We start from the raw sequence: 26,255 nt of genomic DNA, 5'->3' as shown, positions 1-26,255 counted from the left end.
CTGTCTGTGTTAGCCCTGTCTGTGTTAGCTCTGTCTGTGTTAGCTCTGTCTGTGTTAGCCCTGTCTATGTTAGCCCTGTCTGTTTTAGCTGTCTGTTAGCCCTGTCTGTGTTAGCCCTGTCTGTGTTAGCTGTCTGTGTTAGTCCTGTATGTGTTAGCTCTATCTGTGTTAGCCCTGTCTGTGTTAGCTGTCTGTGTTAGCTCTGTCTGTGTTAGCTGTCTGTGTTAGCCCTGTCTGTGTTAGCTCTGTCTGTGTTAGCTCTGTCTGTGTTAGCTGTCTGTGTTATTCCTGTCTGTGTTAGCTGTCTGTGTTAGCTGTCTGTGTTAGCCCTGTCTGTGTTAGCCCTGTCTGTGTTAGCCTTGTCTGTGTTAGCCTTGTCTGTGTTAGCTGTCTGTGTTAGCTGTCTGTGTTAGCCCTGTCTGTGTTAGCCCTGCCTGTGTTAGCCCCGTCTGTGTTAGCTGTCTATGTTAGCTCTGTATGTGTTAGCCCTGTCTGTGTTGTAAGCTGTAAAATATCACAAAGAACTAATTTTTCATCATTATTCAGCCAGATCCTGGTGATGTTGGGTGCAAGACAAATATAAAACAGTCAAACATTGGATTTTCTATCAGGGACTGGACCATGAGCTGATTTATTTACGTTTAATGTTGATGTGGAAGAGAGGAGGAGCTGGAAGGTTGTTGATGCTTTTCAAAGTGATGGCCCCGGGGTTTCCCCCATGCCATAGACGTAAACAGTGAGACCCTAAAAATACCCCTTTAAGTTCCACCAAACAAACAGCTGCGAGGACAGCAATTAGTTGCACTTACACTGACTGTGACTGAGTATTCTGCACAGACAGATCAGCCTTCAGATTAAGTTACACCTGCAACTGATGGGCGAGAGCTGCATTCATAGCGTGTTCTGCGGAACTGGAAGAGCATTAAAGACACCCGGCACGATTCAAAGGTGGAGTAGCTTTAAAAAGAAAAACAGGAGCCCAGAGCCTAACATGCAACGTTCTGTTGCATGTTAAAAAATCTCCTTTTGGGGCAGAAAAGTGTGTCAAAAGACTGCCTGAAGATTTCTGATTTTTGTTTTTCTCGCTCCAGTAATTTGATTTCTTTCTATGTGACGTTTGACGTGACACATCGGCTCCAACTTTTTCCAGTTTCTCTAACTCAGCTTCTTCAAACTTGGTGTTTTTCATGTGCAGATGTGACTAAATGTGGAAACCTTCAGCTTCCTAAGGTGGTTTTTCAGGAATAAAGGAATAAAGTCGCTGCGTCACAGAAGGGCCTCGGATACAAAGGAACTTATGTTGTGAATTTTATGTTCATCACCTGTTGCTTTCAGTCGAATTCTGATTCAAACTAATTCGATCTTTCTAACAGCTGTAACACTGATTCAGTTAGACATCTAATTTTTGACTTCCATTCTCCCCAGAAGCACCAGAGAAGCCTCTATAACTTGTTGTTATGATCGGCTGCAGCAGCACAGGGATAAATACACATTTACTTTATTAAACTTCATCAACTAAAGACTAGGGCTGAACTAGAACTAGAGCTTCTTAAGTAAAATTAAACATTTTATTAACGTAATACATGAATTATGGGGGAAGAGTAAGTTTTACTTAGGTTTCCTCATACAATTTAAATGTTTAATAGTTGTATGTACATAAACCTAGAAATACTACATAAACTTTACTCTGAAAGTGTTTCGTTAAAATCTACTAAGTTACTTCATAACAGCAAATACTACAGATATATAAAATTTACTTAAAATTTTGAGTAAAATGATGTTCCTGCCTATGAAAAACAAGTAGACTTTACTTAATTTGTTTAAATAAATATAACTTAATATAGCAGCATTAAATATTACTTAAATCATGTGAGTGCAAATACTTACAAAGGGTTTTTTAAGTAAATCTTATGAGTTGTTTGTTTTAGTGTGTCAGGCCTACGAACACTGATTATTTTACATTAAACCCTTGATCTTGTGATGAAAATATAAGCGTATCATCTGACAGCAGAGTCGGGACCTTGTTTATGAAGCCTTATGTGACTTTAACACATGTTTATCTACATCTTACCAGAAAACTACAGTTTCCTCCTAAATGGAAGAAGGTTTGTACGTCAAACCTGGACTTTGCTGACGGAATCCTCACTGATCACCTCCTGCCAAATCCAGTGCATTTAAAAAGCAAATGTTGCCTCCAAAACTCTCTTTAAAGTGTCTGGAAAACAGCTTATTTATGCAGAAACGTCCTTCCTCTCGGCTGGGATCAGAGGAACCAGCTCACTACGACTAAACTGGTTTATTTTCTTGTCTTTACGTCCTCAGACCTTCGCTGGTATTTCTTTTTATTGAGTTTGCATCCTGCTCTCATGTCTGACACTTAAACCCAGCGAGAGGATGCAGTTTTAAGTGGAAAGCCTGCAGGAGGTTCGTGAGCTCCATGAGCTCAGCTGGCAGGAACCCGCCAGCTGTTTGGAGCTTTGCTTCTTTCCAGCTGTGCTTATAAAACACACCAAGTGGTGAGAAAGATGCAGGAGGTGAGGCCCACTGGAAAAAGGTCATTTTTGATTAAATAGTCACTTAACTTAGCAGCAACACGGGTTCACAAACACATCAAACATCCAAAGATTAGATTAAATTTAAGGATTTTTCTCATTCATTCACAGTTTAACCCTCATACCTGATTTAAAACACAACTTAATTTCTGAAAGGGGACATTTTTGTCCCCTTTTAAAACAACTTAAAAACATATGTTAATATTTTTTTCCGCTTTTTTTTCATAGGTCTTTTATTCTACTTCAGTTTTGATCATAACTACCAAGTTTTCATTTATTTTCAAAAAAATTAACCCTTTAAATACTGGTTTATATGATGTAAACGCCAATTTCTGTAAAGAAAACCCACAAAAACTGCTATATTTTCAATATGTAGAATGCAAAGTGGAATTATTGAGTAGGGATAATAATGGTCTGGGATATGTCAATGATTAGCAACAACATTAATTTTTAGGGATTTTTAATTTTTTTGCTATGTCTGATTAAAAAAAATAAATCCTTAATTTCTGAAAAGGGACATTTTTGTCCCCTTTTAAAACGACCTAAAAACATAATTTATTAATATTTTTTCCACTTTTTTTAAAATAAATCTTTTCTTCCACTTCAGTTCTGATCATAACTACCAAGTTTTCAATTGTTTTCAAAACATTAACCCTTTAAATGCAAATTATAATGGATGTCTATGGGAGCCGTTTCTGTAATCTGCCACTGCAGAAAAACTAAAAATCTATAAAAACTGATGTTGTAGCTCATCAATGACATATCCCAGACCTAATAATCCCCCATAGAATATTTCACTTTGCACTGCATACATTGAAAATACAGCAGTTTTTGTGTGTGTGTTTTTAACAGAAATTGGTGTTTACCTCATATACACAAGTATTTAAAGGGTTAATTTTTTGAAAATAATTGAAAAATTGGTGTTTATGATCAGAACTGAAGTGGAAGAAAAGATTTATGAAAATAAAAGTGGAAAAAAATATTAACATATGGTATTTTGGAGATCATTTTAGAAGGGGACAAAAAAGGCCATTTTCAGAAATTAAGGAGTTTTTTTTTTAAATCAGGCATAACAAAAAAATTAAAAATCCCTAAAAATCAATGTTGTTGCTAATCATTGACATATCCCAGACCATAATTATCCCTACTCAATAATTCCACTTTGCATTCCATATTTTGAAACTACTGGCACCTAAAGGCTTAAAATTTGGGCTAAAAAGTTCAAATTGGCATCTAAAGGGTTACTTTCTTTTTTAAATAATTGAAAACTTGGTAGTTATGATCAGAACTGAAGTGGAAGAAAAGATTTATGAAAAAAAGTGAAAAAAATATAAATATATGATGTTTTTAAGATGTTTTAAAAGGAGACAAAAATGTCCCTTTTCAGAAATTAAGGAGTTATTTTTTGTTGTTTTGTTTTTTTAAATCAGGCATAACAAAAAAATTAAAAATCCCTAAAAATCAATGTTGTTGCTAATCATTGACATATCCCAGACCATAATTATCCATACTCAACAATTCCACTTTGCATTCCATATTTTGAAAATTCTGGCACCTAAAGGCTTAAAATTTGGGCTAAAAAGTTCAAATTGGCATCTAAAGGGTTACTTTCTTTTTTAAATAATTGAAAACTTGGTAATTATGATCAGAACTGAAGTGGAAGAAAAGATTTATGAAAAAAGTGGAAAAAATATTAATATATGATGTTTTTAAGATGTTTTAAAAGGTGACAAAAATGTCCCTTTTTCAGAAATTAAGGAGTTTTTTTTCTACACAATGAAAAATTACATTGTATATGATGTGTGTTTGAAATTAAAAAAAATAGTCAAAAATGCACAACTGGACCAAATATGATGAGTATCACTATTTCCAGTGTGAAATTAGAGGAGAAAGTACACCCCAAGTGGAGAAAAATGTCCCCCATCAGGGATTAGGGTTAACGGGTTTTTATTGTGATTTCAACTTCATATTAAGAGCTGTAAATGAGGCCAAAGTGACTCATTTAATTCTTTCTTTCTCTCCTCTGCAGCTGAAGCTTTTCCATTTTCCAACAACATTTGCTGATAAATGGCAGGCAGAGCAGGTAATCCACAGAGTGGATTTTAGGATACCCTAAAATAAAGTGCAGGCGGCAGAGTTCCAAGTGGAAATCAGCATGTTGCTCTGAGCTCTGACGTCTCTGTCAGAAACCACTCAACATCGCAGCACATGACTAACATCAGTCTAAAGAGCTCTTGTGCTGTAAATAGTGACACTTAGAGTCGGGACTTCAGTGTCAGTGCCGGCTCACATTTCCACCTTCAGCCTGTCGTATCGCAAATAGAACAATTATAATCTGCAGCGAACAGCTGGCCGCGTGACCGTACTCGATCTCAGCGGCGGGACGGGTTAGCTTTAGCATTAGCAGTCGTAGCAAACAAAGAAAGAAACAGATGAAAAATGTCAGAACCAACGGTGGGAAATGAAGACGCAGACGAGGCCTCATACTGAAAGCATGTTTACCTTACAAAGAGTGAGAAACAGCAGCTACATTATGTGTCTTCTGTGGCAACCAAAACAAACGCACATTTCAGCAGAAACTCAACATCTAACTTGAGGAAACATGTAGCGCTAAGTTTCCTAAACTCGTTTTTTTCCCCCATGGATAGATGAATGTTTGTTTTTTAGGTTACATATGGGTTACATATGTTTTAAACATTTCCTAAGTCTCTTTTATTTTTTATTGAAGTTCTTGAATTTACCTGGATTATTTTAATTTAAGCTGTTTTGTAATTAATTAATTCATTTTAATTTATTTTATCAATTGGATGAACTCTAATTTGCCTAAAGATGATTATTTAGTATTTTTGTCTGTCTGATTGAATGCTTGTGTTAACAAATAAATCAGACGTTACTCAACAGTTACTCAGTACTCGAGTAGTTTTTTCACCGAGCACTTTTTTACTCTTACTCAAGTAATTATATGGCTGACTACTTTTTACTTTTGCTTGAGTCATATTATTCTGAAGTAACAGTACTTTTACTTGAGGACACTTTTTGGCTGCCCTACCCACCTCTGGATGTAACACCTCGACTGCATCTGCTCAGCTTTGACTTTATAAAGGAATAAATATCTCCTTCAGAGTCTTTTCTGAGTTTTTGTGATTCATTTGGGAAGCGTTCAGGCCAATGTTATCCATGCACAGGTCACATACTGACAGCTGTGTCTATCTTTTTCATGTTTAAATCTGCTAATTTGATTCAAACTAAAACCAGAAAACAACTTGTTTTGAACTTTTCTTCTGAGACTCAGACAGACGGCAGTTTGTTTGTTTCTGACTACAACTTAACAAATCAAATCTTAAGACACGGGTTAAAGGATTAAAACAGAAGTTGAGGATGAAAGAGACACCGGAGACGCAGCCACGCGGTACCAAGAGAGACAGAAGCTGTTCAAACACGGATCTGAAATGAAGGCAATGAGACTGAAGAGGAGGCATGTCTGAACACGGGGAATGTTGTGCTCCTAGCTTAGTTTTGACTGATTTTTTTATTAGGACTGGGCAACGATTACAATTTTTAATCTAATTAATCACATGATTTCCCTGATTAATCGCGATTAATCGCATTTGTACGCAGAATCCAAAAATGAATCCAAAAGTAGCGTATAGCTTTTAGCATTTAGCTTTATTTTAAATGTGCTGCCATATGAATGAAAGTGCCATAACATTTGTTGTGCAAACACACTTTTAACATCAGCATCTTTCTGTAGTTTTTATGTAGAAGCCTCGCTCCACTGTCTGTTTCCTTGAATGACTTGCTGCTATCAGTTGTGTGTTTTGCCTTTAAGTGATATTTTAGACTGGAACTACTACGCTGAGAAGACAATTCAACTTGGCAGAGTTTACAGATGACTTTGGTTCTGTCGACTCCGCCGTCTGGAAGAACTTTAACATGAAAATGGCCGAGTAAAAGTTCCGTACCCTTCTCCATGTTTGGTGGATCCGCCGATTACTTTCTTTTCCTGTTCCACAGCAGACAGCAGCAGACTTTTACAAAATAAAAGCCTGTGAGCAACAGACTTTTACAAAATAAAAGCCTGTGAGCAACAGACTTTTACAATAATAAAATAAATAATAAAACCTGCGTTAATGCGCGATGAAATATTTATCGGCGTTAAATAATTAACGAGTTCACTCGTTTTGAATCACTCTACTTTCTGTTTGAGGAACTCATAGTTGGCATAAGATTTGTACCATCTGGTTCTGTTTCCTGTGTTATCGCCTGATGCTCCACCGTAAGGATGTGTGCTTTTTCCACTGTATGTGGCCGGCGTAGAAACAGCAGACAGGATCAGACTTCTGCACATAAAGGGTGTAAAAATCTGCCCCCCTCCACAGATGAGGGAGAAGAAGAGCCGCCGAGAGGCTGCTACAAAAATAGAGCCCATAAATGCAGCACAGGTTAAGGGAAAACCAAGCAGGAAACGGGGTCAGAGGTGCGGATTGTGTGCCACGTCCTGCAGGAGAAACGGCTCCTTCCAGGCAAAAAGAGGCTTTTTAAAGGAAGTTTTAAATGGCTAATCCAGGTGAAACTGGAGATGAACCAGAGATGCTGATTTTTCTGTCTCTGTGAGATTTCTCTGTGTCAGTGAGGTTGTTTCTTGGTGGTCTTTTGGTGGTTTCTTATCGTCGTTCTATGCGTTGCATTCAGTCACAGATGAATAAATGAAGCCCTTTTCAGTCAGTTTTTGCTTTCTCTTCCAGTCTGTCGGAGGTGTGCGGCCTCTCCAAATGTTCCCCGCTTATTAGGACACACTCATACAGCCACTTTCATTCACCCAAACAGCACTTCTACACACAGTCTGCAGCAACCTTTTTGTGTAATAACACACTAATAAACACATCGGGGGGCCATGTGGGGCTCAGTATCATCCCACTGGGGATCAAACTGACCCCTCCATGGCTGTCCGTGTCATCTGTTCATCAAAGATATATACAGAGCATGGCTGTGTTTGAAACCGCATACTACATACTGCATACTGCATACTACATACTACATACTGCATACTACATACTTATCGATCAGACAGTATGCAGAGCGTTTACCCACAATGCATTTCGCTCCTGCCCGAGCTGAAATCAGCCGGCCTGAAGCTGATTTCCCTTAAGCTCTAAACTCTGTAAACTTTAGCAACATTTGAAACATTTTCAGGTGAGAAAGTAGTCGTTTAGATCCCCAACGTGTTGAAAACCTGACAAAATACCGGCTGTTTACCATTTTGTTCCCACGAATTCGGTGCTACTAAAGCTAGCCGCAGTGAGCAACGCACTTCCGGTTATTTTCACAAAATAAAATACCCGTTGCCTTTTATCATAGGGAAAGCCATTACCATACAATTGGTGCTTTTGTTTTGAAAACAGGAAGTGAACCTACCCTCGTTGTAGCTAGCTTGAAACTGCCGTTTTGACAGGAAATGACGATCGGCGACGTCACGTTACGTTGCATCTTGGGTAGTTTGAGTATGAGTAGTAACCTCATGATGCATACCCAACATTTAGGAGAATCTAGTATGCATCCGGGAACTTAAAAAAAGTTAAAGTTAGTAGGAGTAGTGGGAGTAGTATGCGGTTTCGAACACAGCCCATGTGTGTTATTCAGAAAGAGCAAACTGTAACACAAAAACTTGAATATTCTCATTTACTGTTTGTTTTTTGCCCTTTTCTGAATGTGTTCATCCCATTATATCATCGTGTACATAAAGATGTCTTGTTAGGTCCTTCCTGTTGGGTCACCTGACATGTTTGATGGCATGCCGGCCTCTTCCACATGCCTGCAGAGAGTGGTAAAGACTGCATCTAAGATCACAAGAACACCACAACCATCTCTGCAGAGCATCTACCAACGGAGAGTCCACAGACGAGCTGCCTGCATCATCAACGACCCCACACACCCCCAGCACGGACTGTTCTCACTTCTGCCCTCAGGACGGAGGTTCAGGAGTGGGAAGTGCAAAACCACCCGATTTAAAAACTCTTTTTTTCCCACTGCCATCAGATCACTGAACTCTGCCAAAGACTGAACTTGGGGTCACCAACTGTCTTTTACTGACTACCTGAATGTACTTTCAATTTTGCACAACCACTTTACTGCTGACTACTGCACATTATGTATACAGGCCAGATTTCTATATTTTTATTTCTATATTTCTATTTTATTCAAGAAAACTTTTAGAATATTGTTGTTGCATGCTTATTTTATCTTTCTTATCTTTATTATTATACATTTGGACATCCAGTGCGGGCAACAAAGAAAAGAATTTCATTGTTCAGGGAAACACGTTTCTAACTGCACATATGACAATAAACCTTTGAATCCTTGAATCCAAAAACTCACGTGTTGTCACGTTCATGGGGTTTTCCCCATATTTTTAGTTCTATGTTTTATCATGTTTTAGGTTGTTTCATGTCTTGGTTTTTGAGTTCATGTTTAGTTAAGTTTTGCCATTTTTTTGTCCCCATGTTCTGCTCATCAGTTTCACTCATGTCACCTGTGTTCATTGTCCCCAGCTGCACTCCCAGTTCAGTATTTAGTTTCCAGGTTTCCCCATAAGTTTTGGCGAAATCCTTTCTCTGTTTTTCATGCCACACCAAGGCACGCCAAGCTACGCCACATCTAGTTTAAGCTAAGCTAGTCTAAGTTAAGCTAAGCTAAACTAAGCTCATTCATGTCATGTATTTTTTTTTGTCACAGTCATCTTCAGGTTTTTGTGTTTCCACACGCCATGCCAAGTCACGCCATGCCACGCCAAGCCACCCCAAGTCACGCCAAGCCAAGTCACGCCAAGCTACGCCAATCCACGCCAAGCCAAATCACGGCAAGCCACGCTAAGCCACGCCAAGCCAAGTGACGCCAAGCCACGCCACGCCACGCTAAGCCACGCCAAGCCAAGTCACGCCACGCCACGCTAAGCCACGCCAAGTAAAATCACGCCAAGCCACGTCTAGTCTAGTCTAGTCTAAGCTAAGCTAAACTAAGCTAAGCTAAGCTAAGCTAAGCTAAGCTAAGCTAAGCTAAGCTAAGCTCATTCGTGTTATGTCTTTTGTTTTGTTTTTTTTGTCACAGTCCTCTTCAGGTTTTTTTTGTTTCCACAGTTTAAGTTCCATCATCCGGCTCAGCCGCGCCTTGTTTTGTCTTTTGTTGTTAAAGGTAGGGTAGGAGATCCTGGATTTTGAGTCCAGCGAAGCTGCATTTTGAAAATGCACAGGTAAAAAGTCCCAACCCTTTTCTTCACTTTCCTCTAGAGTACATGAACGCGCACGAGCACGAAGGTGCACGAGCGCTGTTCTGACGGCAAGCATCGATCGTTGCCGTATTTAGTATTTAGTATATGATAACTATACGTTTAATAATGCTAGGTGCTAGCCAAGCTGGCTCTAGTTTAGCTTCCTGCCAAGCTTCTGGGCGCGTAATTCGTTCACGGAGCAGGGTACGCGCACAGGGGGAAGGAGGGGGAGGAGGGGGAGGGAGGAGCAGATTGCAGTTTGATAGACGACATCAGAATCCAATCATTGTTAACGGTCCGTTCAGTATGATTGGATAGTATTTTTTCTAGATTGTACGTTCTAGAGGCCACTAAAACTTTTCATATTTGTGTCAAAACTTTTAATTAATTGGTTGCAATGGGGGTGTGAAGAGTATTTCAAGCAATATGTAAAAAAATGTTCCAGAAAAAGATCCCCTACCCCACCTTTAATAAACCAAGTTTTGCTCTCACCTCTGAAGTCCGCATCCGTGTCCTGCCAACCCCGATATTGACACGTGTATGGCCGTTAATCTGTTTTTCCACAGTTATTTCAGTCCTACTGCAGAGGAAGCCAAAAATACCTGCCCAGACTCTCTGGTCCTGCTTTAAGATACTCATTTTTCGGGTTCATTTTTTACCACTCGGGTTCTAAACTTGAACTTTTATATCTGTTTTTGAGTATTTAGTGGAAACTTCTGTTCCCTGACGCTCTGTATTTCCTTCTTTACTTCGCTAAAGCTGAAATAACTGGACCATTTTTTGCTGTTTAGACGACATGATGTTTTGGCTGTTTGTCCTCTGCAGAGCGAAAGAAAGAATCTCCTGTCATGAAACGTTAAACTTTCCTGAGTAAAACTAATCTTTTCTGGCATCCAACACTTAACTCCTACCTTGGGTTTTAACTATCCGAATTACAGCGCATTCCCAGACGGCGTCACTCGTCAGGGCTGAGACTTTTTTTGGGCTGAGACGAACCGCTGGGAGTCTGGAAACCTCCCAGCGGTTTGAGTGCGAACTCTAATCAGCGATGACCAGTCCAGAAAGCTGACATCACTCCCAATATGCAGCTGACCCGCAGTCAACTCTCACATGCCTTTCAAATGGACTAAGCATGAAGTCACTTCCCTCATAAACTCGGAGAAGGGAGAAAGGGGGGAGAAGGGGGACTCGGAGGACGTCATGAGTGTGAAAGAGGGTTTGACCGCTGCTTATTTTACATTTTTACAAGCTATTCCAGCTCCTGAGCGATGATGAGCCTCCTACGGGTGGTGGTCGGCCCAGAAATCAGTCTCGAGAGAGAGGAAAAAGCTCCCGAAGTGGCCTCACATGAGTCTCCAATCACAGAGCCTCACACTAACCAACGAAGACAGGGAAACTGATTGAGTATTAACTCGACAATGTTAGACAAAGCTCGTCTGACAGGAGTCTGAAAGATTAATGCTGGAGGGAAGCCTGAAATAAATACCCTGAGTCACAGATTACTGCAGAACCATGTTTAATATCTCTCCTGATTAAGGCTAAATGATTCATGCCAGATTTAAATAAACTACTCACAGCAGCAACAGTGGCTAATTATATGGCCAGGCTATGGATAGACGCGCTCGGCTTCTGAATACAGCTGTGCCACCTTTCTGCGTTTGGTCGTCACAAACAAGTCAGGCAGACACCAACTAAGCCTGGAAAAGAGATTTCTAAAAAGTCTATTTTAAGTTCTCCTCGTCCTCACCAGGTAGATTCAGAGGATAAAGCTCCCCAAACTGCAGGTGAATACATAGTCATAGTTTATTTATAGAGCACATTTAAAACAACCTCAGTCGACCAAAGTGCTGCACAGAAGCAAAAGCATAATAAAAACAATCAGAAACACTACAACAACAAATACAACACAAGGGATACTAATCATTCAATATAAAACAAATTAAGATTAAAAGTGAAAATAAAAGAGAGTAAAAGAGGGATAAAGAGAAAGCGAGAGAGCCAAGATTCCTAGCTCAGCTGGGAGTGAACGCCAAGGAGAAGAGATGTGTTTTGAGGAGTTTTTTAAAATGCTCAACACATTTACACATTTAAAAGCAATTAATAAAACCTTGAACTGAATCCTAAAATGAACAGGCAGCCGGTGTAAAGAGGCGAGGACAGGGGTGATGTGCTCACGCCTTTTCTTTCCAGTCAGCAAGCGGGTGGCAGCATTTTGAACGACCTGCAAACGGCGCAATGCTTTCTGGTCGAGCCCAACAAACAAGCAATTACAATAATCTAAAGGTGACGTAATAAAAGTGTGAATTAATCTTTCAAGGACATTTCCTGGGAGATAAGCTTTCGCTTTTGCCAACAGTCTATGTTGAAAGAAGCTTGTCTTGACTATATGGGATATCTGTTCATCAAACCTAAGGTTACTTTCTAGGATAACGCCAAGGTTCCTCGCAAAAGGATGACAATAAAACTTAAGGGAGCCAATGGCGCTGTCACGTCCATCCAGCAGATTTAGTTGACCAAATAAAGTGATTTCAGTTTTGCCTTTGTTCAAAGACAGAAAGTTTACTTCCATCCAAGTCTGGATATCTTCATCGGCACATACGTCATCGGCAAAGCAATGAAAAGAGATGTTGTACTTTCTAAAATTGGATCCCAAGGGTAACATATATAACGAGAAGAGGAGGGGGCCTAAAACAGAACCTTGCGGAACTCCTCGACTTTTGACATTGAATACAAAGGAAAGAGGGGTAGAAAGTAGTGGATCTGCTGCCTGACAGTCCTATCTTTGACTTCTTTAACATCTTTATTCACTTACAAACACAGCTGACCAAAGACTTTGCAAAGTGTTGGAAAGTATTGGAGCTCTCAACTCCAAATGGACCATTGGACCAGCCAACAGGCACATGATTTAGAGCTCATCTCTGCTCTTATTAAGTCAGCGAATGATCATTTGTTCAATTCTAAGCATAATGAATACATCAATTAAAGCAGCAGATTAAAGTGAGTTTCTGTGAGGCTGACGCAACAAAAGAAGTAAAAAATACAATAAAAACTTTGGAAACATCCAACTTTTTCTGTTTTGTTTGCACATTTAAAGTTTCATAAAGTTTTGTTAACATATCATCAGTCATTAAAAAAACGAGTTAACTCGAGTTAAACAGAGTTAACACGTGAGTTAACTCGAGTTAACTGAGTTAAACCGAGTTAACACAATGTGAGTTAACCTGAGTTAAACTAAGTTAAACTGAGTTAACTCACGTTAACTCAGTTTCTTTCTGGGAATTCTTCCTTTTTTTTACTCTTCAGATTCACTGAACTTTATTGAGTTCAACTCAAGTTAACTTGAGTTAAACCAAGTTAACTTGAGTTAAACTGAGTTAACGTTAGCAGTGGATCTGCTGCCTGACAGTCCTATCTTTGACTTCTTTAACATCTTTATTCACGTACAAACACAGCTGACCAAAGACTTTGCAAAGTGTTGGAAAGTATTGGAGCTCTCAACTCCAAATGGACCATTGGAACAGCCAACAGGCACATGATTTAGAGCTCATCTCTGCTCTTATTAAGTCAGCGAATGATCATTTGTTCAATTCTAAGCATAATAAATACATCAATTAAAGCAGCACATTAAAGTGAGTTTCTGTGAGGCTGACGCAACAAAAGAAGTAAAAAATACAATAAAAACTTTGGAAACATCCAACTTTTTCTGTTTTGTTTGCACATTTAAAGTTTCATAAAGTTTTGTTAACATATCATCAGTCATTAAAAAAACGAGTTAACTCGAGTTAAACAGAGTTAACACGTGAGTTAACTCGAGTTAACTGAGTTAAACCGAGTTAACACAATGTGAGTTAACCTGAGTTAAACTAAGTTAAACTGAGTTAACTCACGTTAACTCAGTTTCTTTCTGGGAATTCTTCCTTTTTTTTACTCTTCAGATTCACTGAACTTTATTGAGTTCAACTCAAGTTAACTTGAGTTAAACCAAGTTAACTTGAGTTAAACTGAGTTAACGTTAGCAGTGGATCTGCTGCCTGACAGTCCTATCTTTGACTTCTTTAACATCTTTATTCATGTACAAACACAGCTATTAAAGTTTCATAAAGTTTTGTTAACATATCATCAGACATTAAAAAAACGAGTTAAACAGAGTTAAACAGACTTAACACAATGTGAGTTAACTCGAGTTAACACAACGTGAGTTAAACTAAGTTAAACTGAGTTAACTCAAATCCTTTCCGGGAATTCTTCCTTTTTTTTACACTTCAGATTCACTGAACTTTATTGAGTTGAACTGAGTTAACTCAAGTTAACTAAGTGAGTTAAACCAAGTTAAAGGTAGGGTAGGAGATCCTGGATTTTGAGTCCAGCGAAGCTGCATTTTGAAAATACACAGGTAAAAAGTCCCAACCCTTTTCTTCACTTTCCTCTAGAGTACATGAATTCGCACGAGCACGAAGGTGCACGAGCGCTGTTCTGACAGCAAGCATCGATCGTTGCCGTATTTAGTATTTAGTATATTATAACTATACGTTTAATAATGCTAGGTGCTAGCCAAGCTGGCTCTAGTTTAGCTTCCTGCCAAACTTCTGGAGGCGTAATTCGTTCACGGAGCAGGGTACGCGCACAGGGGGAAGGAGGAGGAGGGAGGAGCAGGTTGCAGTTTGATAGACGCATCAGAATCCAATCATTGTTAACGGTCCGTTCAGTATGATTGGATACTGTTTTTCCTAGATTGTACGTTCTAGAGGCCACTAAAACTTTTCATATTTGTGTCAAAACTTTTAATTAATTGGTTGCAATGGGGGTGTGAAGAGTATTTCAAGCAATATGTAAAAAAATGTTCCAGAAAAAGATCCCCTACCCCACCTTTAACTTGAGTTAAACTGAGTTAACGTTAGTAGTGAATCTGCTGCCTGACGGTCCTATCTTTGACTTCTTTAACATCTTTATTCACTTACAAACACAGCTGACCAAAGACTTTCCAAAGTGTTGGAAAGTATTGGAGCTCTCAACTCCAAATGGACCATTGGACCAGCCAACAGGCACATGATTTAGAGCTCATCTCTGCTCTTATTAAGTCAGCGGATGATCATTTTTTTTCAATTCTAAGCATAATAAATACATCAAACTGAGCACAGAGTGAAGCAAGTCTGTCCTTCTGCTTCAAATGTCTGTTGGTTTTGTATTAAAAGGTCTGAGCTCAGGGTTAAAGTCCAGCTTCACATGTTATCAGCTGCACGATTTACCCTCCTCGGGGCAGAAAACTGTACCCAAACCAGCACTCCCTGTGATGCTATCATGGGAACAGCATTCGCTGTTATGAGACCAAACAGGAGGGCAGACGCTGCTGAACGCCCCACACAGATTAGTGAGCTGCATTTGCACAATGAGCTCATGGTTCTCGTCTTATCAGCTGGCCTTGGGTTACAGCTGGAAGACTCTGAGACACTGTGACAGAGTGAAGGCGAGGATTTCAGCACAAACGGCCTCAGAAAGTTGGATTACCTCTGTGGTTTCAGTCATGATGTGCAGGGATTTCTGCTCCAGGCGTCAGTTCAGATGAGGCTCATCCCAACTGAAGGCGATACTTTCAAGCATCATTCACTCCCTCAGCTCCCATCCAAACACTACATGAGTGATAAATTAGATTTGCATAGAAATTTCAAGCCACGGCTCTTATATCAAACTTGAAATGTCAGAGAAACACTCTGGATTTCCTGGAAATGTCTCCTTGATTTCATCTGGATACCCTCTGAGAGTAAAAAGTTGTAAAACTATCAAGTCATGGACGGATGAAAAAGAGATTTAATCCAATCCATGAATTATCTGGGTTTTATTCACCAGATAATTTAGTTACGCCGCTCCATGTCAGAGACCACAAACACGGGGTGGCTCTAATGGAAGGTTCATTTACAATAAGACTCCTTCTAATATGACACCATTTGTTTTGGGTTTTAAAAGCGATATAACAAAATTGTAAACAGCCGGTTTTTGTCAGGTTTTCAACACGTTGGGGATCTAAACGACTACTTTCTCACCTGAAAATGTTTCAAATGTTGCTAAAGTTTACAGAGTTTAGAGCTTGAGCGAAATCAGCTTCAGGCCGGCTGATTTCGGCTCGGGCAGGAGCCAAATGCATTGTGGGTAAACGCTCTGCATAGTTTGCAAGTATGTAGTATGCGGTTTCGAACGCAGCCAATCAGTGGTTCGTTGGCCTGAGGAGCCTTCCTGAAAGAGCCTGAAAGACAGGCAAACTAATAGATTCTTTTTATATTTCAGCTTCAAATACCCTGACAAGGATTCCCTGGCACCTTCTAACTGAACACGATCTGAGAATCAGGGGAAAAACGAGCATTTCTGCAGGGGAAGATCTGAGAGGGAGAAGCATGGTACAGAGGTACAGAGGAGGATGGGACGCATTGCCCAACTACAAGGATGTCGACAGCTTCAGTGTTGTTGTCCAAAGCTGCTGTAAATTCCTCAGACAGCTGTCTACATCTTCTGCTCTCCTTTGTGTATTTTAACCTCCTTTTGTGGTTCCACAGTTTGTGGGGGTCACATGACCCTGAAAGGATCAGATTATTGGCTAAATTACAATAAGAATGAGCTGAGCAAGGGTAATTCTCCTTGGATATCTGGCGGTGAATGAATGGGATCAGAGGCACAAAGCGTGTCATACCCCGGTATGATAGGTGGCGCTGTACCCATTCCAGCTGTTGCTAATAGAGCCACTTCCTGTTGACCTCTTCACCACCAACAACAACAACAAACTCAGGCATTGGAGAAAGATGGAGAACGTAGAGCCAGATGAAGCTACGTCCCTCTACATTTGCTCTGTGATGAGCTGCTTGTTGCACAAACTCGATGCCCAACGGAGCATTCTCCATCGCGTTGTTTGTTTCTTTCTGACGGCGACAACAACAGGAATATCGTCTCCTTTGACTTCCGGGTCACGACCCCGGGAAAACATCTGGAGCATGCGCAGAACGCAAAGTCTGATTCACCACGTGCTTCAGCGTCTACAAGCAGGTTTAGAGTGACTTTCAACAGAGTTATCTCGGGGTCTGAATCCGATCCAATTCTTAGTCAGATTAAGGTGTATACATGCACTTAATAACTCAGTCTGATTGTAATTTAGCCAATAATCCGATCCTTTCAGTGCCATGTGACCCCACTGAGTGAGGATCAGCTCACCAGATGCTAACCTGACGCAGGTCAGAAACAGGCTACTGAATGTTCCCGCTTCAGAGAAGCTCACGTTAGAACATCAGAAAACTTCAGAAATCTACCGTTCACATCCACACTGAGCTGCTGTTCTGCTTGTTGTTCATTTTAAAGCGTTGTTAGATGGCAGAAAAGTAGAAAAAGCTAGCTCAAAACCTAAAAAATTAAACGTTACAATGTCAATATAGGTCATTACGTAGCTTTTTCCAACTGTTACGATGCGTAACCATGGCAACGGGAAAGTTGTTAACCCCGTTGGGCTTTCAATCGAGTTATCTGGGGGGTCTTAATCCGATCCGATCCAATTTATAGTCAGATTAAGGTGTCTACATGCACTTAATAACTCAGTCTGATTGTAATTTAGCCAATAATCCGTTCCTTTCAGTGACATGTGACCCCACTGAGTGTAGCCGTGCAATGCTAAAAGAAATGATATATTTACCCAGCTGTTTCAAATCTTGATACTTTCATCCTGAAGAGACGCCAAACCATTTGTGGAAGATGGTTCTGGTTATCGTTGCCCAAAGGAAAGAATCAGGACAAACATTTTCCTTTGCTTCTTCCTCAGTGAGGACGTTAAAGGGTTCAACCTGAAGCTAAAAGCCTTTTCTTCTTACTGACCTGAAACAAACGTTTCTTTCTTCTCGTTATCCAGATAGAAGCTGAAACAGGTTTAAAGGGTCGGAAACATCCCTGATTCACCATCTTCTAGCAGATTGAAAGGTTTCAGAAGCTCTTAAACACATATTTTATCCAGTGAAGATGGTCAGAAACCTGCGTCTGTCCCTCAGTCTGCTCCTGGTACAAGAACGTCTGGTTCTGGCTGCCTGAATCAGAGACTTCTGGTTCCATCATACGATACTCCTTCGGACCACCGGGTTCCTCTCAGGAAGTAACTCGATTCGATACAATTTCTTGTCAGATTAAGGTGTCTACATGAACTTAATAACTCAGTTTTATTGTAATTTAGCCAATAATCCGATCCTTTCAGTGCCATGTGACCCCACTGAGTGTTTCCACACATATCTGCTGCACCATCTCCTCTGATATCAGCACGAGCAGCCCATCCCCGGAGATGAGCATTGTGCTGCTTTGTGAAACAAGCTTTTACTGGAGCGAGTGTCTCACAGATTCCCTTTCCATGAGTGAGTGGGAGCTCGCCCTGCATGGTTCAGTGGGTACAGCTTCGTTCCAGGAAGTCATTAACACAGAAATACTCCTTTCCTGGAATTCTTCTTTTTTTTTCACACTTCAAATTCACTCACCTTTATTCCTACCATAGTTATTTTGGGCGGATTTTTGCCTCACTTGTGAATTTGTGAGACCAGCGTGGAAAGTAATGCTTTGGAGGATAGCCAAATATGATTGTTTTTGCCATTTTATCATCATTTTTCCTCTTTCACACCATCATCGTAACTAGCCAACATTTATTAGCTTCATTCACGTGAAATATAACAATTCAAAAGCCCTTTTTGGCTGTTAAACTATGACGTAATGTGTCGGTCTGCCCGTGTTTTAACATCTCCTCGTTCTGTTCCTACGGTACACCAGAATGACCCTTCCTCCTATGAAACCTCCACCTGTCCTCTGTGGGCGGAGCTCTTCCCTCCCGCGCCTCTTTGTTTAATTTCGTGTTGCTTTGGAGTGTTTTGTTGAAACAAAGGAGGATTTAACTTGGAGTTTCCTAGCAGGGGCGAGGCTAGGGTATTTTTAAGTGGTGCCGAGGCACCACCGTGAGATAGCTCGGCACCCCCTGGCTCAGCACATTTTTAAAATATTATATTATGCAAAAACACTTTTTTTTTTGCTCGAGGATGCATTATTTTAGTGACCATTTTATTTATTTTCTAGCATTTGTTTTTGTTTTAACTCTTTATTCCCAAAATAAATGTTGAGTTATCTTCAATATTTGTCTCAGGCTCTCTGTTATCCCTGTCGAGCCACAAGTCTTTTGAAATGAAGAGGTCAAAATTGAATGTTGTAGGGGAAAACACTACTCAAAGCAAAACTAAAACGGCTCCAAAATTTATAAATGTACTAGTTCGCCTCAATTAGTGATAAATAATGTGCCTCTGTGAGCACTGGGGGCTGGGCCCCCCTAAAGACCAGATCCTAAAATCGCCCCTGTTTCCTAGTTTCCTGGTTTGGGGTTCTTTGGATTCAGAGGCGGGAAGTACCGGCTCGTGAAAAGACGCTTTTCATTCAAGGGTTCCCGTGTGTGAAGATCAAAGTAAGGTAGGTTTCTGATGATGATGGGAACTTATATATTCTTTATGTAGCAGCACACAGTCTGAGGCTAAAGGCCTCGGTATGTTTCTCCGTCGCTATCCGTCAATCCGTCTCCGTGGTCACGGAGCGGCTATTAAACCTTTCGAGGTTCTCCGTCGGGCTGTCGGATACCCAAGGCAGTTCACCTCCCGATCAGTAGGCGGCGCTACGTTAGACGACCCAATCTCACAACGTCTATGGTGAAAGTGGCTGATTGGTTGTTCCCCTTCCGGCTCCGTTCCTCACAGTGAACGATGGCGACCGAGAGAGAAAGACTGTTGTTGGAGTTGGAGCTTGTTGATGTTGAAATGCAAATAATTCTGACCAAATGTGGACCGGCACACAGTAAACTCTTTCAGAAATGGCGGTCGTTGTTGTTCTGAGAGGAAGGAGCTAAAACCGGGAAAGTGATTCAGGAAATGATGTCGTTAGCCGACCAATCACGAGCCTTGTGGTCTACGCGAGTCTCCGTCGCTCTCTGTCGACGACCATAAATCAGGCGTTACTTAGAAAAATAAGTGATTTAACGGCCATAAAACACGATTCAAGCTGAACATATTGTTGATATAGAATCGTTTTTAACATAAAAGAGGTCCCAAGGTCGAGATCTAAAGAGTGGGGTGATGGTTCCTTTGCCATTGCTGCTCCTAGACTGTGAAACAAACTGCCCCCTGACATCCGCACCATCACTGATCTCGGCCTTTTTAAATCGAAGCTTAAGACTCACCTATTCTATCCGCTCTTTTTTAATGATCTTAATTTTATATAAATTTTATTCAATTCATTTTATTGCACTTGTGGAAGGCTTTTAATGCCCTGCAGCACTTTTAGCACTTTTACCATTTCTGAATCGTGTTTTATGTTTTGTTTTATGGTTTGCTGTTTTTATCCTGTTGTAAAGCACTTTGAGTACCAGTTGGCTATTGTAAAGGGCTATATAAATAAAGTTTGATTGATTGATTGATAAAAACATTTAGCGGCGCTCTCCGTCGCTTGCGTGCGTCGGCCAAAGTTCCTATCTATCTATCCGTAGACTCACGGAGACCTCAAGGCTTGTGATTGGTCGGCTAACGACATCATTTCCGGGATCACTTTCCCGGTTTAGCTCCTTCCTCTCAGAACAACAACGCCGCCATTTCTGAAAGAGTTTACTGTGTGCCGGTCCACATTTGGTCAAAACTATTTGCGTTTCAACATCAACGAGCTCCAACTCCAACAACAGTCTTTCTCTCTCGGTCGCCATCGTTTGCTGTGAGGAACGGAGCCGGAAGGGGAACAACCGATCAGCCACTTTCACCATAGACGTTGTGAGATTGGGTCGTCTAGCGTAGCGCCGCCTGCTGATCGGGAGGGGAAGTGTCTTGGGTATCCGACATCCCAACGGAGAACTTTGAAAGGTTTAGTGACCATAAATCAGCCCTTAGTGGCGTCCCCCCTTTGGGTTCGTGTTGTAGGCCCTCGGTTTCCCGCTGCTGGCCACAGCATAAAGATTCTGGGTGAGTTTAACACAGGTTTGTCCGGTTTGTGCACCTGGAAGTTGTGCTGCAACATAACACGGATACCGAACACAAAAGGTTGCTTAAACCCAGCCAGTTAACTCTCTAACTCTCGGTGACCCCTCCTCACACATCAGGCGTGCTTTGTGGTCACCTTTGCAATGACTTCAGTAGCTTCTCGTTACTTAAATGGCTTAAACATTTGCTGAACCTGCAGCTGCAGGCCGAACCCGAGTCAAAAACAACCGATGATTCAACCGAACACCTGGTAGAACTTTAGCTTACAGGTAGCATGATGACTGTCCCTTAATATATGCAAACATATATTAAATATTATAAATATACATTACAGCAGGCAGAGCAATAATCTTTAATTACAGTTAGTATAACTGTAAGTATTTGCATGGATTTTATATTTAGATTGTTTAGAATAAGGATGAATGTATGTAAGATTAAAATCTGGTTAGCTCTGAAACGAGTAAAATATTAGTTTATTCTGATTGAATAAACCTTTATTAGGAATTGAAAAGAAATTAAATTAATTCATGACAAATAATAATTTAAGCTTGATTATTTTCACGGTCTATGGATTTTTTCTCATGGTTTATGTGTTTTTTTTTTAATGTGATTTTATATCTTTCTGCGTCTTCTCTGAGTGTTAACCAGGTTTTAAATTCTGTCGGCTCGGAGTCGGAGTTTACTCCTTTACGCATTCTGTTTGCTTTACTTCCTGTTCCTGACACCATTTACGAGTTTATTTCACACGAATAAAGATCCAACCGTGCACGTTCATCGTGTTTCATCCTCCCTGTGCTTATATTCTCATGATGATGCTCATTGTCTCGGTCCAAATGTCCATCGGGACGTTACGTTTTCTCTCCTTTTCCCCTCTGAATAGTTTGAATTTCTGTCTGTTTGGCGCTGACAGCCTGTAAAATAGTCTAAATAAACTAAGTAGTGCCTATCTGAGGTCATGAGTGGCACAGACTGTGAAGCCCTCAAAGACAAATGGCTCACATGAATAAATAGATTAAAATCTTGACATGTTATATGATATAAAACCTGGTTGTGTTCCGGCTCAGCTTTATTTAAGAGCATAAGTCCTCAGATACTGATGATAATACAGCCGTCAGCTTTATTAATATCAACTTCAGTTAATGCAATTACCACAACATGAATGGGTTTGCCATCTTTTTATAGCTTTTACTATCATCATAATGAACTGGAGCCCGAAGGTTCGGTTCGTGTCTGATCAGCCGGTATTCTTTAAAGAAAAAGCAGCGTGTTTTCAGCCTCTAAAAAAAGCATAAAATCAGAAGAAATGAAAGGTTCAGTCACAGACTTATTGCTACTGAAACAAAGCTCTGTGTTCCGCTCGGATCCAAAATGTTCCTGATATCCAGATTTTATCTGGCAGCCTTATGACTGAGCCTCTGGGGGCGACGGTCAGTTTATTCTGCTGTAAAAAAGCCTTTATTCCCTCTCATAAACTGTTTTATGTGGATTTCATTCACATTCTAATCAAAGGATTTCCATTAATACTCACTAATCACCAATAATCACTTTAGGAAAGATGATAAACTTTGACAGCATCTGAATTAATGTATATTTCCATCCACTGATATAATTCTGTTGGTTTTCAGTGGATTTGATCTTCTCCACAGCATGCTGTTTACTGTGAGCCCATGTGCAGGATCTCAGATATGTTGGTTTAAATGCATGTTTAAGAACATCTTATTCTATGTTTGCCAGAATAAAATGAAAGGTTTGATGGTTACTCACCTGGTCTCTCAGCTGTTATGTCCCAAAATGACCTCAGTTCTTTGTTGAAACCTCTCCCAACATCACAGTGTGTTCGTCTTCTGCTCTCTAATCCAACTTTGAGCTCTTCTTCTTCTTCTTCTTCTTCTTCTTCTTCTTCTTCTTCTTCTTCTTCTTTTCAGTCAGAGTTTGAGCTGCAACGTAAAGTCTCAGACCTGAGGACAAATCTTTCTTTCAGCTGGAATTAAACTCCGCTCTTCCTCGCGCTTCAGGATGTTCGGCCCCTGTGTTTCAGCCTGTTTGCCGGCGGTCATCAGGGGTGAGACTCTGCTCTATATTTAACCTATGCTCTCAGTCTGTGTGAGCAGCTCAACTGACTGAGGCTTTTCCAAACAGCTGAACTATCACTGGTCCAGCAGCCTGACCACTCCTCCTGCTCACAGCCAGGGGTTTGGCTCAGCTCCGTCAACATTGTGTTGATTTGATGAGACACTTTTAAATCATTTTGAGCGGATGCAGCTTAGAAATAAGCGTTTCCTTGTTGATTATTTACCTATTATTATATATTTCAGTCTCATTGGAGATTTAACTACACTATAAAGAATTTCCCTGTAAAATAACAGTAAAATACTGGGACGCTAGTATTTTACTGTTATTTTACAGTGCAACTACTTAAATTCATTATTTATTTTTAACAGTATAATACTGTTTGATGAATAATCAAAATATAATAATATATTAAAAAATATATAAATATAATATAATGAATATATAATATATATTTAAATATAAACAATCAAAATAAAACTGAAAAACAGTGCAACTACTGTTATTTATTTTAACAGTATATTACCGTTTTCTGGATTACAGTATATGACCGTAGAATAATGGCAGTTGTTTTGGTTATTTTACAGTGCAACTACTGTAATTTATTTGAACAGTATAATACTGCTTGATGAATAATCAAAATATAATAATATATTAAAACATATATAAATATAATATAATAAATATATAATATATATTTAAATATAAATAATCAAAGTAATGCTGCAAAAAAATAAAACTGCAAAACAGTGCAACTACTGTTATTTATTTTAACAGTATATTATCTTTTTTTTGGATTACAGTATATGACCGTAGAATAATGGTAGGTGTTGTAGTTATTTTACAGTGCAACTACTGTAATTTATTTTAACAGTATAATACTGTTTGATGAATAATCAAAATATAATAGTGTTAAAAAATATATAAATATAATGTAATAAATATATAATATATATTTAAATATAAATAATCAAAATAATGCGGCAAAAAATAAAACTGCAAAACAGTGCAACTGCTGTTATTTATTTTAACAGTATATTACCTTTTTTTTTGGATTACAGTATATGACGGTAGACTAATGGTAGTTGTGGTTATTTTACAGTGCAACTACCGTAATTTATTTAACAGTATAATAACGTATTTTAGATTTGGACATCAATTCCTTACAAATACTGTTTTATGCTGTTAAATTCCAGTTATCTACTGATATTGTTAAATTAATGATTTAACTGTTCATTTACATGTGAGGGATGAATATTCAACAGTATTTTACAATTATTGTAAAATACATTCGGATACTGTTTTAAATCCACCGTAAATATACAGCAATACATTACAGTGTGCAGTTGTGGATCAGATTCTCCATCTAAATGCTTAAAATCATTCAAACCTTAAAGATTTTTGCTCCAGAAGACTCAGATTAAAGTCCTGCATGTGACCATCGTTTCATTTTAAACCTTATCTTGCAGTCTTGGTTAGATTTAATGCAACAGTAGAATTCGAGGTTACCATCATTTCCTGGTTGTTCTTTGTTCATCGGTGATAAAAGAGGAATAAAAAGGCCTCCGAGCTCTCAGACCACCTTAAACGCTGCCATTAACCTAATCATTTCAATAAGCAGTCTGGAAGGAGAATGACGACAGAAGTGAGGATTAAAAACGAACGGAAAACAAGGCCGATGGGGTTCGATAAGGAAGGAAGCAGGAAGCCCATCGGACCCGAGCGGTGACATCATAATCAGAGTGGAAGGTTTGGCAGGGTGGGAGGGAAGCAGAGGAACTCTGCAGGGAAACTCATATTTGAGTCGCAGTTGTCTCATTAGTCTTTGCTTGGTGTCCTTCAGCCGGAGTCTGGTGTAAAACAACGTCACACATCAGATTTCCTCAGTTATTCTGTTCGGTCTCCAGGTTGCCAGTTCACAGCTTGTTCCCTGGGCCGACAAATAACTTTGGTTTTTCAACGTTTACAGTTAAGCTCCATCACCTCTGGTCTTTAGTCTGGATTTGGGAACAGCCAACAGGAGCTGGTCAGCTGACCTCAATGCTCTGAGTGGAGTGAAGGGCTGCAGCAGCTCACTTAAATAAGACGGGCCCATGGAGTTTAAACACTTAAAAACAATCAATAAAACCTTAAATTTCACAGGCTTTTATTCTGTAAAAGTCTGTTGCTCACAGGCTTTTATTTTGTAAAAGTGTTGCTCACAGGCTTTTATTTTGTAAAAGTCTGTTGCTCACAGGCTTTTATTCTGTAAAAGTCTGTTACTCACAGGCTTTTATTTTGTAAAAGTCTGTTGCTCACAGGCTTTTATTTTGTAAAAGTGTTGCTCACAGGCTTTTATTCTGTAAAAGTCTGTTTCTCACAGGCTTTTATTTTGTAAAAGTCTGTTGCTCACAGGCTTTTATTTTGTAAAAGTCTGCTGCTCACAGGCTTTTATTTTGTAAAAGTCTGTTGCTCACAGGCTTTTATTTTGTAAAAGTCTGTTGCTCACAGGCTTTTATTTTGTAAAAGTCTGTTGCTCTCAGGCTTTTATTTTGTAAAAGTCTGCTGCTGTCTGCTGTGGAACAGGAAAAGAAAGTAATCGGCGGATCCACCAAACATGGAGAAGGGTACGGAACTTTTACTCGGCCATTTTCATTTTAAAGTTCTTCCAGACGGCGGAGTCGACAGAACCAAAGTCATCTGTAAACACTGCCAAGTTGAATTGTCTTCTCAGCGTAGTAGTTCCAGTCTAAAATATCACTTAAAGGCAAAACACACAACTGATAGCAGCAAGTCATTCAAGGAAACAGACAGTGGAGCGAGGCTTCTACATAAAAACTACAGAAAGATGCTGATGTTAAAAGTGTGTTTGCACAACAAATGTTATGGCACTTTCATTCATATGGCAGCACATTTAAAATAAAGCTAAATGCTAAAAGCTATACACTACTTTTGGATTCATTTTTGGATTTTGTGTACTAATGAGATTAATCACGATTAATCAGGGAAATCATGTGATTAATTAGATTTCAATCGTTGCCCAGCCCTAGTTTTAACTGAACCAAACTGCTTCGAAGTGTAATCACACGAGCACACGGCAGATATCAAATATCCCTCACAGTGTTCAGTTCTGCAGCTTCCACTGTCATGGTGAGCTTGTCCTGGATATGTTGGTGCGAACTGTTAGCAGGGAAAGAGCAGTATGAGTCCAGCTATGATCAGCAGTCCCTGTGGCACACCTGCTGGCTCTGCTGAGAGTTGTAAAACTGACAGCCGGAAAATGAGCCAGGTGTTGGCAGTGATCCTCAACTCACTGTCATTCCTTTCATTTAGGAAGGTTAAGGTTGAGATGTACATTAAATTTGTAAATAAATCCTCTTGCCC

General features: G+C 39.7%; 1 protein-coding gene across 3 annotated transcripts in view; it reads right to left on the bottom strand.

Moving 5' to 3' along the window:
* filip1b (filamin A interacting protein 1b) overlaps positions 1–22,928 on the bottom strand; it is a 49,040-nt gene extending 26,112 nt beyond the window's left edge. For all 3 annotated transcript variants that reach the window (XM_075459318.1, XM_075459319.1, XM_075459317.1), the window contains exon 1: positions 22,587–22,928. The gene's annotated coding sequence lies outside the window, so the exon portion shown is untranslated. The remainder of the gene's footprint in view (positions 1–22,586) is intronic.
* Positions 22,929–26,255: the final 3,327 nt, after the last annotated feature.

The sequence above is a fragment of the Odontesthes bonariensis genome, chromosome 24 (assembly GCF_027942865.1).
Source record: "Odontesthes bonariensis isolate fOdoBon6 chromosome 24, fOdoBon6.hap1, whole genome shotgun sequence".
NCBI classification, from domain to species: Eukaryota; Metazoa; Chordata; class Actinopteri; order Atheriniformes; family Atherinopsidae; genus Odontesthes; species Odontesthes bonariensis.
This window is presented reverse-complemented; position numbering and strand designations above follow the sequence as displayed.